We start from the raw sequence: 20495 nt of genomic DNA on the forward strand, positions 1-20495 counted from the left end.
CTGGGCTGCACCCGCTTGCAGTCCGGGACCCCTCAGGGGATGTCTGCCTAAGCTCCTTGCAGTCTGGGATCCCTCGCTCCATACCACCCATCTGCTAGCTCCTTACCGCTCTGCTCACTGCTCCTTAGCACTGCCACAGAGGCAGGAGAGGCTCCCTCCACTGCTGCTGTGCTCATCAGTCATGAGCCTAGCTTCTGGCTGAGCAGCATTCCCCCTGTGGGAGTGCACTGACCACCAGGGGGCAGCTCCTGCATTGAGCATCAGCCCCTGGTGGTCAGTGCACATCATAGCGACTGGTCATTCTGGTTGTTCTGCAGTAATGGTCGCTTAGGCTTTTATTATATAGACTAGTGGTCCGGTGCACGAAATTCGTGCATGAGGGGGGGTGTCCCTCAGCCCGGCCTGCACCCTGTCGCAATCTGGGACCACTGGCTCCTAACCGCTCACCTGCCTGCCGGCCTGCTCGCCCCCAACTGCTCTCCCCTGCTGGCCTGCTCTCCCCCAACTGCCTTCCCCTCCTGGCCTGATCGCCCCTAACCACCTCTGCCTCAGACCTGCCACAATGGCTTTATCTGGAAGGACATCCGGAAGGTCTCCTGGAAGGTCTTCTGGTCTAATTAGCATATTACCCTTTTATTAGTATAGATAATAATGTAATGTGGTAATTATAAAAATATAAAAGTAAAATGATGACATCAAAGACTGCCCAGCTTGTGTGGCTTCGTGATTGAGCATCAACCTATGAGCTAGGACAGTGATGGCGAACCTTTTGAGCTCGGCACGTCAGCATTTTGAAAAACCTTACCTTAACTCTGATGCCATGTCACATATAGAAATTTTTTGATATTTGCAACCATAGTAAAACAAAGACTTATATTTTTTATATTTATTTTATATATTTACATGCCATCTAACAAAAAAAAATCAACCAAAAAAATGAGTTCGCGTGTCATAGGTTCGCCATCACTGAACTAGGAAGTCATGGTTTGATTCCCGGTTAGGACACATGCCAGGGGTGTGCAGGAGGCAGCCAATCACTGATTCTCTCTGATCATTGATGTTTCTATCTCTCTCCATCTTTCTTCCTCTCTGAAATAAATAAAAATATATTAAAAATAAAAAAGCACAAAGTCTGTGAAGGGAGAAATAAATATAGAATTTTATAAGTTTCTTACACTATATGTGAAATGGCAAACTATCACTTGAAGGTAGTCTGTGAGATATTAAAAATGTATACAGAGGAACCTTGTTTCTCAAACTTAATTTGTTCCAGAGGCTATTTGAAAACTGAATGATTTTTTTTTTCCCATTAGAAATAATGTAAATTGAATTAATCCATTCCAGACCCCCAAATGATTCCCTGTTTTAACCTTTCTTATATACATGTCTATTATACTGTTTAATCGATAAATAAACACTTTACAAACAAAAAGGACATAAAATGTAAATGAAAATGTAACAAAAAGGAAAGAAAATCTACAGTAAAAAATGAAAATTTAATAATAATTATAAACAGCAAAAAACATGAACATATTTTCAGCATAATATCCTGAGATTTTAACAGTGATAAACTGATTCATATTCATGCATTCTCTCCTTTGTTTGCCACCTGAAAGATGCATAACTGATCATACAGGTATCATTATGAACGGGTTGTCAGGATGAGAAGCTAATTGTTCAAGATGGGAGAAGTTTGAGAAATGAGATTCCACTGTACTGGAAACCCTAAAGCAATCCCTAAAATAACAAGAAAAATATAAAGCTAATTAGCTAAGAAAAGAGATAAATTATAATATAAAATGTTCAATTAATACAAAAGAAGGCAGAAAAGAAGATAAAATGAACAAAAATGATGGAAAACCAGAAAGCAAATAGCAAGATGATAAATTTAAACCTTATTATATAATAACTAGAAGCCCGGTGCACAAAATTCATGCATGGGGGGGTCCCTCAGCCCAGCCTGCACCCTCTCCAATCTGGGACCCCTCAGGGGATGTCCAACTGCCTCTTGCAATCAGGGACCACTGGCTCCTAACTGCTTGCCTGCCTGCCTGCCTGCCTGATCGCCCCTAACCCCTCTGCCTGCCTTCCTCATTGCCCCTAACTACCTCTGCCTGCCTGATTGCCACTAACCACCTCTGCCTGCCTGCCTGATTGCCCCTAATTTCTCCCCTGCTGGTCTGATCATCCCTCACTGCCTCTGCCTTGCCCCGCACCCAGGACCCAGGATTCCTTCCTCTGGCTGGTTGCAGGCACTCAGGACCCGGGCCAGCCACAGCCACAGGAGACCATGGGCAGGTGGCTTCGCCTGAGCTGCAGCCACAGATGCCTGGGACTGCAGGGCAGGTGACTTGCCCCTCTCCCAGGCCACAGCTGCAGGGGCTGGATCCTGGGACCACAGGGCATGTGGCTTGTCCCTCTCCCGGGACAGATCGCAGGTGCAGGCACAGGCGTTGGTGCCCAGGACTGTGGGACAGGTGGCTTGTCCCTCTCCTGGGCTGCAGCCTGGCTGGCCCCCATTCCTCTCTCCCTAGTGTTGAGTGTCTAAGCCATTACAGCGTGGCAGTATGAGGGCATGATGACCATTTGCATATTAGCTCTTTTTTTAAAAAAATATATTTTATTGATTTTTTACAGAGAGGAAGGGAGAGGGATAGAGAGTTAGAAACATCGACGAGAGAGAAACATCGACCAGCCGCCTCCTGCACACCTCCTACTGGGGATGTGCCCGCAACCGAGGTACGTGCCCTTGACCGGAATCGAACCTGGGACCTTTCAGTCCGCAGGCAGACGCTCTATCCACTGAGCCAAACCGGTTTGGCTAGCTCTTGATTATATAGGATTACATTGCAATTTCTTGTTATGACAAAATCTTAAATAACATCTACACTAATAAAAGACAAACATGCAAATTGACCGTATTTTCGCTATGCCTTAAGCCACGCCCACCAGCCAATCAGAGCGACTATATGCAAATTAACCCAACCAAGATGGCGGCCGGCAGCCATGGGGCTGGAGCAAGCAGGAGGCTTGGTTGCCCCAATGATGGAGGAAGTCAAGCTTCCCGGCCAGCTCTGAGCTTCACTCAAAGCAACAAAGTTTCAATTATAGAAGGTAAATAAACCCCAGATATCTGCTTTCAGCTGGCCCTGGCCACAGAGCTGGAGCGAGCAGGAAGCCAAGCTTCCCTGCCGTGGCCGGCTCTGAGCTCCACTCAAAGCAACAAAGTTTCAATTATAGAAGGTAAATAAATCCCAGAATAAAAAAAAGAAAAAAGGAAAAAAGGAGAGGCTGGGAGCTTTCATCGCCGGGGTGTTGGCCAGCCTGAAAACGGCCCTCAGCCCCTCACCCAGACTGGCCAGGCATCCCAGTGGGGACCCCCACCCTGAAGGGGGTGTGACCAGCGGCAAACAGCCATCTGCCCCTCACCCAGACTGGCAGGCACCCCAGCGGGACTCCCACCCTGATCCGGGACACCCTTCAGGGCAAACCAGACGGCCCCCACCCATGCACCAGGTCTCTATCCTATATAATAAAAGGGTAATATGCAAACTGACCCTAACAGCAGAACAACTGGGAATAACTGGTCACCATAACACATACTGACCACCAGGGGGGCAGATGCTCAATGCAGAAGCTGTCCCCTGGTGGTCAGTGCGCTCCCACAGGGGGAGCTCTGCTCAGCCACAAGCCAGGCTGACTGCTGCCAGTACAGTGGTGGTGGTGGGAGCCTCTCCCGCCTCCTCAGCAGCGCTAAGGATGTCCGACTGCAGCTTAGGCCTGCTCCCTGCTGGCAAGTGGACATCCCCCAAGGAATCCTGGGTTGCCAGAGGGATGTCTGATTGCCAGATTAGGCCCAATCCCCCATGGAGCAGGCCTAAGCCAGCAGGTGGTCATCCTGCAAGGGGTCCCAGACTGCAAGAGGGCACAGGCCGGGCTAAGGGACACCCTCCCGAGTGTACAAATTTTTGTGCACCAGGCCTCTAGTAGTTAATAATAAATATATATTTTGTGAGGAGAAATGACAGAAGGGTTGAATTTAGCCAGCCTATCTAAGTGAGGAAGAAAATCAGGCAAGACTTTAGGGCAATGATGTTCTGGGTAGATGTTAGACGAGGAGCTCCAGAGCAAGCATGGCAAAAGTTAGAAGTAAGAAAGCAGCAAAATGGTAAAAGAAGCCAGGCTGGTGTGGCTCAATGGTTGAGCATCAACCTATGAACCAGGAGGTCATGGTTCCATTCCTGGTCAGGGCACATGCCTGGGTTGCAGGCTCGATCCCCAGTAGGGGGTGTGCAGGAGGAAGCTGATCAATGATTCTCTCTCATCATCGATGTTTTTATCTCTTTCTCACTCTCCCTTCCTCTCTGAAATCCATAAAAAATTATATATTTTTTAAAATGGGAAAAGAAGAAGGGGAAGGAGTAATGGTTAACTTTTTTCTAAAAAAGATACTGTGTGATGGGGTAAGTTTAATTACAAATAAGAATAAATCAATAATCAGTATATCTCTAGATAATATAAGGTTAAGCTGGGATAGTGGTTATCATTGATATGTATGTCTTAGGAAGACTTTTTAAACTTGTTTTTCACTTCACTCTGGTTTTTGTAACCTTGTTAGGCTGTTTCATTTAATTTAATTATCAAATTTATAAAATATTATTAAAACAAATAGTATTAGAAAGTGTAATATGACCTTTATTTGGTTCTTTCCAAAGAATAACTTATTACCTCTGGTGGACAGTGAAAATGTGTTATAGGGGATGCAATTTTAAAAGCCAGAGGAAGGGTTAAATTGCTATTGCTTAATCTGAAAGCTTAGAATTAAGTGGATATTACATAAAAGTTCAGGATTTTTTGGTTTTGCATTTCCCCCCAATGCTTATCATGATTCAATATACATGCAAACATATGATAAATACTTTTTGATAATTTAATGATGAAATCTGATGCATCCGTATATCCTCTAGGAAGTAAGAGGTTTCTCTTATTCTTCACATCACATGCAGAAAGTGCTAATTTAATATAGATACAGAAGCCATACCGTTATAAATATATTAAAACTTACGTTGTTTATTTTTCTCCTCTGATACTTCAGACATTTGATAATTATAACAATAATAATAACAATACTCACTGAGGCTTCGCAGTAAAAGTTACTGGGCCAGGCTCCTCATGCATAATCTAATTTCTTCACAGCACATTTTGAGGTGGATATGATTACTTTCATTTTATAAGTGAGGAAGCAGAGCCATGAAGAGGTTCATTGGCTCACCCAGGTGTAATTGGCTCCAACACAGGTCTGGATAGTTCCACAGCCCATGCTCCTAGCTGTACCTTATAGGGCTCCCCACCGCCTCTCTCCCAGTAAGAAATACAATGCTGACTTTGAAAGTCCTATTTCAGAATATAGTAAGCAAAGGAACCAGAACTTCACTAAGCATAATTATTCTGTGAGGGTTTCAGAGATTACTTTGATATAATAATTTTGTGGGTAGAAAAAGGAAGAACCTCCTGATGCCTTCAAAGGAAAGCAATTAACATGGACACTTTAGGCACTTACTATGCACAAAGCTTGGAAACACTATTTCAAATTACAGTTTTTCGATAATGTAACTTGGTCTAGTTAACTTTAATTTATAAGAAACCAAAATCTATAAACTTTTCAGTCACAAAAACTATAAATTTTAAAGTATTTTCTCTTGTACTGCTTAGGTGAAGAGTAAGCTATAGTAAGGTTTCTGCTTGTTTTTCACTCACTGTCAATAAGAAAACAAGGTTGAGGATTTATAAGAAAATTATTTTAAACCCCAAGATAGAACAAAGAAGCACATTCAAAGAAAAAAATCTTCCTTTGCACCTAAATCCAACAGCTTGTCGGAAGTATACAGAAATCTCAGCGGGCAAATATGAACTGTTTTTGCCATACCCAGCAGACCATGGGCTGCAATCCTGAGACATAAAGCAACTCATCAAAGCAGGCATCATCTAGAGAGAGAAGAAGAACCAGCACATCACTTAAGGCATTGGCTTTAAAATATTAAAGATGAAGCAGTACTTTAGAAAGGACTCTGTGGCTATTGTTAAAATGGAATTTGCTCAGGGATGTGGTTTAGTGTTCTGAAGTAACTAGTTCCCTGAAGCTGTCTTAGTCTATCCCCACTCTTCTGTTCTTGGCACACGCTGATTAAAGGGCTACAGAATCACAGATAGCATTGGTCCCTGTTTATTCCTCCTCACCGCTGAAATTCTATTTCCAGTTAACATCATAGTATACTAAAGTCGGGAGGGGGGGCGGGGCGGGGGAGGAGGCACCTTTTTCAGCATTAATGGTGCCAATTTTGGTGGTTTTTAACATTGGATTGAATAAACTAGATAAGTTGTATCATTTAATTCTTCATTTTAATAAATAGTGATAGTAATTTACCAGCGCATTATTATAAAACATTTAGTTGAGTTGTAGGATCTCTAGCATGTTTTTCTTTTCCATTATTTGGCATGGAAATTGTGTTTACTCTTTTTCCTAATGATAAGACTTTATATTTATTTTGTGTTTTAAAAATTATAAAGAAATGCATACTTTTTATATTAAAGAAGTCATTGTTTTCTACCATGAATTAATAACACATTTTTAGAAAGGCATTGTATTTTTTTCTTCCGTTACTAGTAAGTCTTGCATTATAATGTATGCTGTGGCTCTGGGTCTGGCCAGAAGTAGCAGCCTGTTCAGAACTCAGGGTTCAGTTTCATCTTCAAAATGTTTCTCAGAGGACAAAGCCCAATCTATCAGCAATAGTTCAGAATGAGTGGTTGAATATACAGCATGACTCAGAACTTAGCCTTCTACAAATAGTCAATCACTTTTTTAAAGGTAGGCAAGAAAAAGAGAGACATCTTAGTTAAAAATAATAAAAATGCTAAAAGTTAGGAAGATGTCCCGGATTTTTTGTGTTCGATTTAAAAACTAAAAGATTTAAACAACTCATCAAGAACCCAACCAAATATCTGTTGTTGCTACTGAACAATCCTTCTTATACAGAGGGGCTAAGGAAAGGAAATGCTATATCTCTGCATTCAGGAGAGGGAAATAAGTAATTCCTGGTTATTAACCCACCTACCATTAGAAAAACAACTCCTAACTTAAATGGATATTTACCAAAATGAAGGACACTAAATATGGGTAAAAGGGATTACCATTTCCTTCCAATAGGAAACAAGTATTTTTTATCCAGGCAAATAGATATGAATAGTATCACTGATCAGGGCAGCAAATCCGCAATGATATTTATATGGCATTTAAATGAGTCTCCATGGAACCTCTGACCCTGAGGAATCCCTTTCTCTGAATAATCCTGGGGGGCACGGAAGGGGGATAGAGAAAAGGCGAAGATCTGGGCGGTTGCAGTCCTGGGCCCTGGCAATGGCTTCTGCCTTAGCCTTAGGCAGACACTCTGCTTCCTGCTTGCTTTTTACTTTGGGTTTTTACACAGAATTATCTTTGAAAACAGATTCCCATCATTTAAACAAAAGCTGGGAAACTATGTATCTTATAAACTCTCCACTGAGTACTTAACAACAAGAATAAAATGTGAGAAATCTGGTCACCTTGCCCTCATTCCCAATCAGGGGCAAATTCATTTGAAGTTGAGTTTACAACCCAGACCATTACTCACTCCCAGTACCCCCATCCTTATCTATATCTGCACCCACTTTCATCCTCTCTCTATCATATGAATAATACATGTTGTTTTTTAAAATCAGTATATACTGGCCCAGCTGGTGTGGCTCAGGTGTGGCTCAGAGCTTGAGTGTCACCCCACCAGCTAGGAGGTCACAGTTTGATTCCCAATCAGGTCACATGCCTGGGTTTTGGGCTCCATCTCCAGTAGGGAGTGTGCAGGAGGCAGCGGACCAATGATTCTCTCTATTCATTGATATTTCTGTCTCTCTCTCCCTCTCCCTTACTCTCTGAAATAAATTATATACTCGTTTCTTTTCAAGATTTTTCTGTTTTATCAATACCCAGAGTCTGTGGGATTCTCTGACCAATTTCTCAATTAAATTTTTGAACTTAGTTTCTTTCTGAAAATCAATAGTCAAACTTATTATTATCCTCTCATTTCTCACTTTGCTCATCTTTTAGCATTTTAAGGTTGTTCAGTCATTATTTCTTTAAGTTTATTGATTTTCAGAGAGAGGAAGGGAGAGGGAAAGAAACATTGATGTGAGAGAGCACAGGATGGATTGGCTGCCTTCTACATGCTCCCTATCAGGGATCAGGCCCGCAACCCAGGCACATGCCCTTGACAGGGAATTGAACCAGCAACCTCCTGGTGCACAGAACAATGTCCAACGAACTGAGCCACACCAGGCAGGGCTCATTTTGTTTTTTGATATTTCCCTTATACTTCCCACATACTTTCTTATTGATAAAACTAGAGGCCCGCTGCATGAAATTCATGCAAGGGGCTCAGCCCTTGCAGCTGCAGCGGCTTGCCTTGGCCCTTGCAGCCTGCGGCTCCATCTGGAAGGTCGTCTGGAAGGACACTGGGAAGGTCATTTGGCTGTCTGGTCTAATTAGCATATTATACTTTTATTATTATAGATAAAGTATATTACTTGAGATGTTAAACATATATTTCAAATTAGTCATATTTTCCAGACATCCTCATTTCCTTTCCACTAGTTTGAACAGAAGAATGTCAATTCTTTCTGCAAACTGTTATCAAAATACTGATTGATCCTTGCTTAAAGCTAAAATTTAACATTTTACCTATGATAAGATTGTTTGATTCCTTATGACATTTTTGCTAAGCTTTTGAATATTATTAGATACTTTTAACAACTTCAATATTCTGTCAACAGTCCTCAGATGGCGTATCAACCTTTTAAAAAAGAGCCAAGTGTCTAAGGGGCATGAAATCTAGGCATGGTGCTGGTACTAAGGAAATTCAATGGGCTGTTGGAGCATAACCCCAGATATTCTGCTATTCTCATCTGTTCAAATCTTGATGAGACTGAGAAATCCTATGTAATAAAAGGGTAATATGCAAATTGACCCTAATGGCAGAACGACCAGAATGACCGCTATGAGGTGCACTGACCACCTCTTGGTCCCTTTCCCTGGCCAGCAGGCTCTGATCACCTGATGGCAACCCACAGTGGGGACAGGGCCGGCGAGCAGGCGGGAACAGCCAAACTCTCAGTCTCTTCCCCTGCCCATCAGGCACCGATCACCTAATGAATGGTGAATGGGGAACTGGGGGTGGGTGGCAGCTGAGGGGGGCGGAGGGTGGGCAGGGCTGGCTGTGGGCCACTGGGAAAGATGGCTCTGATCGCAGGCCAGGCCTAGGGACCATACCCACACATGAATTTCGTGTGCTGGGCCTTTAGTATTTTAATAAGAAAAGCCAGTGTTTTCAAGGCTTCTCTAAGGATTTCCCTTCCCTGCCTCTCCTCTCTCTTCTCCTCATTTTCCTTCTCCTTTCTCTTCTTCCCACACTCACTGTTATCACTAGAGATGCTCTGAGTTATCTCCTGCCCTGAAGATATTTAATAGTAGCTTAACAGCATTTTAACTGAGTTGGCTTAGACATAGTTGATTTAGTCTAAATATGAACAGGGCCAGTATGGAATGCAAATAAATGACTTACCATCTAAGCTCTGGAGATGATGGAGGCAGGGAAACTGAACACAAAGAGGAGTCCAGCCTACAGCTGGCTGTTTAGCTAATGAAAACAAGATATATGCATATTAGAAAGAGAGGCCTCCCTCACAGATAAGGGTCAAATTTTCTCATTAAAAATAAAGCAAGGTCAGAGGTCAGAATTCTTTAATGGTGAAAGACTGTTTAAAAGAGTACTTTTAATTGAATATGGCTCATCAAGTTATCTTATTTATATTTGATGATATTGGGAGGAGGGTGTTTTTCCAGAAAGAACTTTTGAAAATTGCCATATTGTCATTAAATATTACTTTTAAAACACCCATATATATACATATCAGTATCTAAAATACAAAACAGAGTATTTTTAACAGTATTAGATCCTGATTCCTAGGAATTTATATGTAAAATTGGTGTAACTGACTCAAACTAACAAGTAAATGTAAACAATAGTATCCTACACATAATAGGAATAAATAGCAAACTCTTTGTAGTTTGCAGAAGTATAGTGACCAACTTTGAATCTCTGTGGTCTAGAAATCAGCCATAATCTTCTGACTTGCACTCTGGAGTTAAGACTTCTAGAGTGCCTCTTCACAGAGAATTAGCTGGCATTTTAAGATGAAACGTTGTGAAAAAATATAGCTACATTTGTACAACCTCAACTTCAGAGTTTCAAAGTGTTTTATACTACAATCTGCTGCAGCAGACAAGAAAACAGGACCAAGCAGAACATCATTTTTTCCCCCTGAGAAACTCCTGAGAGGAACCTATAAAAAGCTGAACAAGGCATAGATGTTGGCAGTTGCTCTTGATCTTAGGAAATGCAGTGTCTATTATTTATAAAAATATAGCCAACTTGTGAACGTGTTTCTAATATGAAAAGAAATACATACAAGTAACTTTATAAGAAGGAAAACACCTCCATAATCAGTGCGAACTGATTACATTTGTAAATCAAAGTAATTAAGTTAATAACCATAATCTAATTTTGTTGAAACAGAAAAGAGTATTCTAAAAGATAAGGAATGGAAACACACACACACACACACACGCACACACACACACACACCATGTTTAAAAACATCCACATAAACTTTCAATTAATAAACATTTAGGCCTTTAGTTCTTTGACTTGCATTAGTGATTCTTAACTTTTAGAAATGGAGACTGTGGCTCTGGCCAGGTAGTTCAATTGGTTAGAGTGCTAAGGTTGCAGGTTCAATCCCTCTCAGGGCACATACAATAATCAACCAATGAATGCATAAATAAGGGAACAACAAATCAATGTTTCTCTCTATCTCTCTCTCAAATTAATAAATGAAAGTAAAAAAAAAAAAAAGAAATGGTGACTGTGGTTCTTCCTTCAAACCAGAAGAGTAACGGAATTTAAAACTGAAGGCTGGAACTACCGAAGCGTGGCTTTGCTACACATGCCTCTCAATAGGCAGTTCCATGAAACATATTTTAGAATGACAAGGAATGTGCTTTCAAAAGATCAGAAGTTGTAAGTGCACTGTGGGTGACATTAGCTATATTTTAGATTTACCAGTGATTGCTTTGATAATGGCTTTCTTATATGAAACTTATAAGTAATTTGTTTTCTGTTTCTGAGAAATTATAGTGAAGACTTGATCAATTAAACATTAACTTCTCTCTGTGCCAGGGACTGTACTATGAATATGATGCAATGCCTTCCAGGGACAGATATGTAAGCAAGTCAAACAGCACAGTACAGGGTGCTACAGGGATGTATGAGCTCTATGGGAAGAGAAAGGGTGGAAGCTCCCCGACTCAGGGAAGTAGAGTGGAGGGAGGACACGAAGGCAAAGTAGTGGAAGACTTCCCAGAAGATTACAAAGAACAGAATATTGAAGAGAAATTATTTACCAGAGAGATGATTGGGGGAGATAAAAGGCATTTAGCTAGAAGGTTCAAAAAATGTAAGAGCTTGAGACCTTGGCTCTTATGGCAAGTATGAAGAGTGACACGTGATTAGTATCGCTCAGGTATGGATGACCTATATGGAGTGATTAATTCCACTCTATTCTTCCTCCCCTACATCAGTGGTTCTCAACTTTGGCTGCGTATTAGAATCACCTGGGAATCTTTTTAAAATCCTGATTTCTGGGCCTCATCCTCCGGAAATTGTTTCTTTGTTACTAATGTTGTGGCCCCACCCCATAACAAAGAAACAGAATTTCCGGATGATGAGGCCCAGAAATCAGGATTTTAAAAAGATTCCCAGATGATTCTAATGTGCAGCCAAGGTTGAGAACTATTGCTCCACATCTTCATTTGTCAAGTCCCCTTGTTAATACCTCAAAAATATCTCTGGAGTATGGCTAACATCTCTAATTCTTTTTTGTTTGTTTGTTTGTTTTGTTGTTAATCCTCACAGCAATTAAAACTTGGTACTGGTCTTGGCTTGAAATAAATACGGCTCTCCGTCTTGCAATAACATCATTGGAGTCAAAAATCCATAAACTTATTTTAAGCAAACAGGAGCAAATATCACACTCTAAAAATGTTTAATACTTAAATAAGCTTCAATTATTTTGTAAAAATTAAACTTACTTTAATAAATTTGTTACAATTAAACAACCTTTGAAGATTTTGCTATGATTAAATAAGTATTTATAATGTTGTTATATTAAATTAGGGCCTAGTGCATGCATTTGTGCACCTTAAAAGGCACTGTGGGCCGCGAGGCTGCAGTGGGCAAAGGAGTGGGTCTTGGCCCATCCTCTGCACCCCTGCCCAGCCCCTCCAGCTGTGGCCCCTGGTCCCCTGTCTGCCAGAAGCCCTGCTCCCGCCGCCACCACTCCCATGCGCTGACAGTGCCAGCCCCACTCACACCCACTGAAGGCCAGCAGCAGGTGCGAGTGGGGCCGGTGCCCTTAGTGGGTGCGAGCAGCAGCTGCTGCCCCATCACCCCTCAGAAGCAGGGGTAGGTGGAGAAGCCCTGAGGGGCAATTGGGGCTGGCAGCCACCGCTTGTACCTGCTGACAGTGCTGGGTGCGAGTGGGGCCGGTACTGGCAGCAGGTGTGAGTGCCCAGCAGGACTGCAGTGCACGGGAGCAAAGAATTTTCAGTGACCACCAGAGGCTCACCCTGATGACAGCGACAGTGCCCCACATTGGTCTGGCACCCCCACTCACCTGCTCTACCATCCTGCTGCAGCCAATGCCCACCATGTTCTGTGCTCTGACGCCTGCTGCTGATGCCTGTCATATTCTGTGCACGCCCCCTGATGGTCAGCACACGTCATAGTGACCGGTTGTTTGGTTGTTCTGCCCTTTGGTCTATTTGCGTATTAGGGTTTTATATATAAAGATAGGTGCATTTTATATTAATAAAATGGAAGTGCTCTGATCATTTTACAAATGTATTTATCTTTTAAAAAAATCATATTAGTGGTCTGTGGGATTTAAAATTATGAGTTTAGTGGTCTGTGAGGTCTGAAAGGTTGGCGACCGCTGTTTTAGAGAGAGTGGAAGAGAAAGGAGGGAAAGACAAAGAGAAACATCAATGTGAGAGAAACACATTGATTGGTTGCCTCCTGCATGCACCCTGACCTGGGCCTGGGCCGGGGAGGAGTCTGCAAGCAAGGTACATGCCCTTGACTGGAATTGAACCTGGGACCCTTTGGTCAACTGTGACAAATATGTTACACTAATGTAAAATGTCAATAATTAGGAAAAACTGGTTTCACAGTATATGGAAACCCTCTATACTATCTTTGCAATTATTCAGTAAATTTAAAAGTATTACAAAATTAAAAGTTTATTTTTTAAAAAAGGAGAAATGCGAGAAAGTAGGCAATATACAGCTGGAGAAACAGACAGGAGTAAGTTAAGAAATTTCTCATTGTCATGCTAGTAAGTTTGGGGTTTTTGTTGTTGTTGTTGTTGTTGTTGTTTTCTGAAATAAGGGGCTATTTATGACTTGTACTTTAGAAAGATGATTCCAATGCAAGGGTCAGCAATCAGTCTTCAAAGACCAGATAGTGAATATTTTAGACTTGTATGCTGCATTAATTTCCTAACACTATTGTAAACAGTTCCCAACCTTGGTGGCTTAACATATCAGAAATTAGTTTCCTCACAGTTCTGGAGGCTTGATGTCAAAAGGGCTGTGTTCCCTCCCGTGGTTCTAGGGGGCAGATTCTGCTCCTTGTGTCTTCCAACTTCTGGTGGTGCCAGGCATTCCTTGCTTTTCTTGGCTTGTGGCCACATTATTCCAATCTCTGCCTCCATCCTCACATCACCTTCTCTGTGTTTTCTTCTCCATGTGTCTCAAATAAGAACACTTGACATTGAATTTAGGGCTCACCTGGATAATCCAAAATGATCTCATTTCAAGATCCTGTATTTAATCAATCACATCTGCAAAAAGGTAACATTTACAGGTTCCAGGGATTTGGGGGTGAACATATTTCTTGGGGGCCCATTATTCAACCCACTACACAGGCCGTATGGGCTCTTTCAAAACTACTCAGTCCTGGAGTTGTAGCACCAAAGCAGTTGTGGACAACATGTAAATGGAGTGTAGCTGTGATCCAATAAAATGTTATGGGCCGGCCTTGGCCCATGAGCCATAGTTTGCTGACCCCCAATGGCGGTGTGAAGGGAGAATCGGAAGGCAGCAAATGAAGGCAGTTAAGTCAGGAGGGAATGGAACAAGACAATGGCAGTAGAGGTGAAGGGGAGAGGACGGAATTGCGCATTATAGATTAGAATGAGCAGGATTGGGTGACAGACTACCGGGGAGGGATTATTAAAGTTCATTACAGAGGTGGAAGTCATTATGTCACCTGATAGATTAATATTGTTTACTTTTCGAAAGAACAACTTGAGACTTTTCTACTTTCATTACTTGAAAAAATATTAGTTTTTACCAAGGCAAGTTTATGTAACCCATACAGACGAGTAGTGCAAAATAAACAGGCTCAAAAATGTTAACAGAACCCAAATAAAAATAAAGAATACCCAAATATTGTAATGTAATAAAAATGTTAAGAGATTTTGCTGTTCAGCCCTAACTACAGTGTATGGGACATTTTGAAGTCAGAGGAGACAACAGTTAGCCAGTTGGCTTATTTCTTAGAAGGAACAAAGCAGTGTCAGGGGGATGTCCTTTCTCATCAAACTCCACACTGTGTCAATAGTCCCTCCCATCACGCAAAGAGTTGGATGGTTGAGGTTATTAATTATAGTTAATACTTATATATCCATGTATAGGTTATAAAGTTCTGACATGATACATGATATTATTTGACCCTCACAACACTTCTAAGACAGGGATGGCAGGTATTATTGTACCTGGAGTGAAGGGCAGTTAAGTGACATTTTGAAGGTCACACAGACAGCCAATTGTGGTTTCCTGGTTCAAAATGCCCTAAATCTTGAGCTATTTCCTTTTTACTGTCTCTGAAGTTGGATCAGAGAGCTGTGACAGTGTGTGGCCTCTGTAGCCCGGGTGGTCAGCAGGACCAGAAAGATAAAGATGCGATTAATGAGGTTTTTAACTAGGCAGTCAGGGTGGCCTTCCAGCTGTCCTTCGAGGGCAGATGGCCAAAGAGAAAGTGCAGCCTTGAGAGCAGAAGCAGAACACACATGGGCAGGGATGATGAGAGAAACGGGCCCCAGAGCAGTGTTACAAAATCATGGAGCGCAGAGAGATAAAGAAGCAGCAGTGTCATGAATGTAATGCAAAGAAGTGCACCAAACTCACCACTGCACCAGTTACTCACAGAGTTTCTTAGCAATGCAGCCTCCTGAGTTCCATTTTAGCAGTCTTCTGATTCAGCCAGTTGGGGTAAGGGTCATGAAGGACTCCCTCTCTACCCCACGATATCTGATAGAGAATTTTCACTAAATAATCCAAAGGATGAAAGCAGCAGAAAGCATCTAGAGAGATTTCTTTGATGTTATATCAAAACATTGCCTATAATAACTTCTATTTTTAATAAATAGCAGAGGGAGTCTAGGCCTCTTTTAGAAAATAATTTTTTTTGACACTTGCCTGTGCACAGTACCAGTCCAGGTACTGGAAATATAGCAGTGAATAAAAAATTAAGACTGACTTGGTCCTTGTACTCACAGAGCTTACATTCTAGATGGGAGATGGACATCAAATAATTATATAACATTGTATAATAATTATTTTTGTTGGATAATAATATGTAGGTAAGTGCTAAGAAAGAGAAGTACAGGATGTCATAACAAGGGACTGATAAGAGGGTGCCCTGGCCCAGTCTGGACATCAGGAAAAAGTTCCCCAAAGAAATGGCATATGATTTGCAATTACCAAGCAAAGGAGGAAAGGAAGATAAAAATGGAATTTCAACAGAGCATTAATTAACTACTTCAAAAAATACTTATTGAGAACCTACAATGTGCTAGCTTCTGGGATGAAGCAGCAAACAAAATAGATAAGATTCCTGCTCTCATGGGACTAATATCCCAATTTACAAAACAAAGAATTAACATACAAATTAATAAACAGGAAATCACTTGATAATAACAATATTATATGATTTCCGTTTTCTCCAAATTAATCTATCGATTCAATGCAATGCTAATCAAAATCCCAGTAGCATTTTTTTTGTAGAACTTGACAAACCAATTCTAAAATTTATATGGGAACACATATAAAAAGAAAGTCTTAAAGATGAATAAAGTTGGAAAACTTTTATTACCAAATACCAAGACTTAGTCTAAAGTGATAATTAAGACAGTGTGGTCTTATCACAATGATAGACAATTAGTCCAATGGAAAAGAATAGAGTTCAAAAATAAGCTCACACTTTGTATATGGCAAAGGTGCCGCTGCAGGGCAATGGGGAAAAGGATGCTCTTTTCAACGGATAGTGCCAGGACAATTGAATATCCACAGAGAAAATCCATACACAAAAATCAGTTCTTGTGGAAACCAAAGTAATAACATTTCTAAAAGATAACGTAGGGGAATATCTTTATGAACATGGAGTAGGCCAAGATTTCTTAAACTGGGCACTAACCAAAATGGGAACTATTGATAAATTGAAATCATTAAAATTAAGAACTTCTGTTTATTAAGAGTCACTGTTAAGTGGGTGGAAAGGCAAGCTAAAGAGTGAAAGAAAATATTTACAATATGCATAGCCGACAAAAGACTCATGCCTGGAATATATACAGAATGCCTACAAATCAGTTTTAAAAAAAAGAAGGGGGTAGAAAACTGGGTTAGGCATTTCACATATGCAAAAATAGATGATATAAATGGCCAATAAACATATGAATAGATGCTCAGACTCCTTAATCATAAGAGAAGTACAAATTAAAACTGCAATGGGATAATATTCACACCTATCAGGGTAGTTGTCATTAAACAATTAACAATGAATTAGCTAGGATGTGGAGCTATTAGACAGAAAGTCAACTGGTACAATTACTTTGAAAATGGATTGGCAGTATTTGCTAAAACTGAACATGTGCCAAACCAAGATACATTCATAAGTACACCAACAGACATGTATATGAATGTTCATAGCAACACTATTAGTAATTGCTTCAAAATGGAAACAAATAATGTTTATCTTAATCTGTTCCATATGCTATAAAAAATACCATAGACTGGATGGCTTATAAACAATAATTTATTCCTCACAGTTCTGGAGTCTGGAAAGTTCAAAATCAAGGTGTGGCATATTCGTGTCTGGGCTGCTTCCTGGTTCAATATCTACCAACAGAAGAATGCTTAAAGAAATTTGGCATATTCTTAAAATGGAATACTAGACAGCAATAAAACTCAAATTTACTACATGCAACATGGATGAGTCTCATAAACATAATATTGAGAGGAACAAGTTAGTCACATAAGAGTATATATTAGCCCTAGCTGAGTTGGCTCAGTGGATAGAGATCGGCCTGTGGACTGAAGGGTCCCAGGTTCGATTCCAGTCAAGGGCACATGCCCGGGTTGTGGGCTTGATCCCCAGTAGGGAGCGTGCCAGAGGTAGCCAATCAATGATTATCTCTCATCATTGATGTTTCTATCTCTCCCTCTCTTTTCCTCTCTGAATTCAATAAAAATATTTTTAAAAGAGTACATATTATATAATTTAATTTATATGAAGTTTAGGTATAGGCAACAGTAATCTATTGAAGTGATATTTGCAGAAAGATAATTATTTTGTTTTTTCACCAGGAGGTTGGTGATACAGGGTATTCACTTTGTAAAAAAATACATGAAGTTTTGTATTTAGGACTTTTATACTTCTATGTATGTATGTGTATATATATGTATATTATGGTTCAATTAAAACATTTACTCAAAAAATAATTGAAACCATCCTAATATTTTCTCTTCTTAGTGAGAAAATTTCAGTGATTACAATCTGAATAGCAACCTATTAAGAAAAATGAGCCCTAACCGGTTTGGCTCAGTGGATAGAGCGTCAGCCTGCAGACTCAAGAAAAATGAGTGTTTAAATTGATCTTTTGTGTGATTTAGTTATTTCACATAATTATTTTGATTTAAAAATCTCAATTAGAGGATATTCAGGTATAACTGAGGAAAAGTTACTTGGTGTGTTAGGGAAGGCTAAGCTATAACATAGTAACAAACTTTCTTTCCCTTTCTCCACACCCAAATCTCAGTGGCTTAAAATAACAAAAATCTGCCCGGCCAGTGTGGCTCAGTGGTTAAGTGTTGATCTATGAACCAGGAGGTCAAGGTTTGATTCCGGGTCTGGGCACATGCCTAGGTTGTGGGCTAGGTCCCCAGTAGGGGGCGTGCAGGGAGCAGCCAATCAGTGATTCTCTCTCATCATTGATGTTTCTATCTCTCTCTCCCTCTCCCTTTCTCTCTGAAATCAATAAAAATATATTTCAAGAAATAACAAAAATTTATTTTCTTGTTTTTATCAGTCTTATTAGCTGTTTGGCAGGGGCCTTCCACAGGATCTTTCAGGGACCCAGGCTCCTCTGTCTTTTGGCTTCATTTTCCTCTGGACCTCGAGTTCTTCCTGGACCCTTTTCATCTGGCCTGCCAAGGATTAAAAGCAGTGTGAAGATAGCACACTGTCTTTTAGCTGCCTTGGCCCCAAGATGACACATCGCTTCTAATTGTATAATAGAACTTAGTCATTAGGTCTTATAAAATACAATGTGACTGGGAAATGTAGTCAGCTCTGGGTTGAGGAAAAGCAAAGAAGTTTGGTTAGCCTGCAGGCATCTCTGATACTCCTGGAGCCCAAGACAGACCATAAGGTCACTATAAAAGGGCTCAGAAAGGTGTGGGGAATGGGAATTCTAACAGGAAGTTACAAAATGGCATCTTAATCAAGCATCCGATTGCATTCAAAGATACACAATGAAATTAGAAAAAGAAATGTCCTCTCATGGTTTGGAAGAAAGAGGTTATTGTGAGGGAGCTATTAATTAGAAGAAAAATTGAAATGGAGATACCTGTATTGGAGGAAGGGATACACCAAGGGTAAATATTTAAAACAGACTGGGAAGTTAGTCAACTCATGAGATATTGTACAGGTCAGTGAGACGTTAAGACACACATACCAGGGAGACAATAGAATATTCTGCATTCTTTTGCTCTCAAGACTCAGGTAAGCCAAGAACATGGTACAAATTTAATCAAGAAAAGTTGAATTATCACAAGAAAAGAGGAAATGTTCAGCTTCTTCCTACTGTCTCAGAGTTGGGACCTGTACCTAATGGTAAGAACATTATACAGTGATAGGGAAAACCAAGTGTACAAAACACTAATTGGGCTCTGATGTGTATGGCAATTTCTGGAGTTGTTAAAAATGATGCTCTTGAGCCTCTTAGCTTCACTTTGGAAGAAGTCTGGGGAGAAGTTGGGTGGGTTTGTGCCAGAGACAAAGAATGTGAGTGATTTTAAGACAGTTAATTTTAGCCCCTCATTTAAGAGAACTTCTGGGAATGAAGCATAACTGTTATTTCTTACGTTGGCCTTGGTCAAAGTTACTTCAGACAATAACTTCTATCTACCTAGTACCAATGTTCAACCAACTGACGTAGCTGCCTGGAAGGACTCTTATAGTTGGAATGACAGGTGCTCTTGCTTCTGGTGCCCTGTGTAAAAGGGCATGGGGTAGAGCAATGGTAGAATCTGCTGCCTGGAAGAGTTGAGACCAAACTCAGGATGTATTAGGGTAAGATTAACCTGCTGAAATGAGACACCTAACGTTACTGAGTTTCTTAAAGAAGGTAAATGTTATTCCTCTCTCATGAGGTGGTATGCAGTTAGTGTTGCAGTCGGCAGACAGCCCTACTGGTTTGGACCATTTAGGGACCCGTGTTCTATCTATCATGTTGGGCTTTCATCCTGGGGCATTGCTGCCACCTGCATGGTCAAAACTGGGTCACTATGAGTTCTAGCCGGTGGGAAAGAGAATGTATCTTAAGGCTGAGTCACAAGTGACACACTTTACTTGTATCACATTTGATTGGCAGAAACTCAGTCATGTGGCTACACTTAACTGCAAGTGAGAGTCACAGCTGTTGTCCCTAGCTAATAGGCCTAGCTATAACTTTGTATGAAAGATAGGAAAGATGAGTTTTGGCGGGCATCTAAAGTATTCATCCAGGGAGAATAGAGGGAGTAAAACAGAATCATTTAAATTATTTTACATATATTATTAAAACAACATAATGGTAAACTTCATTCATATCAGAGTTACATATACCATTTGTTATAGAATATTCACAAATTCTGAAAATTATTAATTTTTAAACTACCAATGTATACTATACTTTTAGAGAAGCTTTATTCCCAATTCTGACATCTTTAAATAGCCAAGATTTCA

This window comes from Myotis nattereri, assembly GCF_964212035.1.
Source record: "Myotis nattereri genome assembly, chromosome: 3".
Classification (NCBI taxonomy): Eukaryota; Metazoa; Chordata; class Mammalia; order Chiroptera; family Vespertilionidae; genus Myotis; species Myotis nattereri.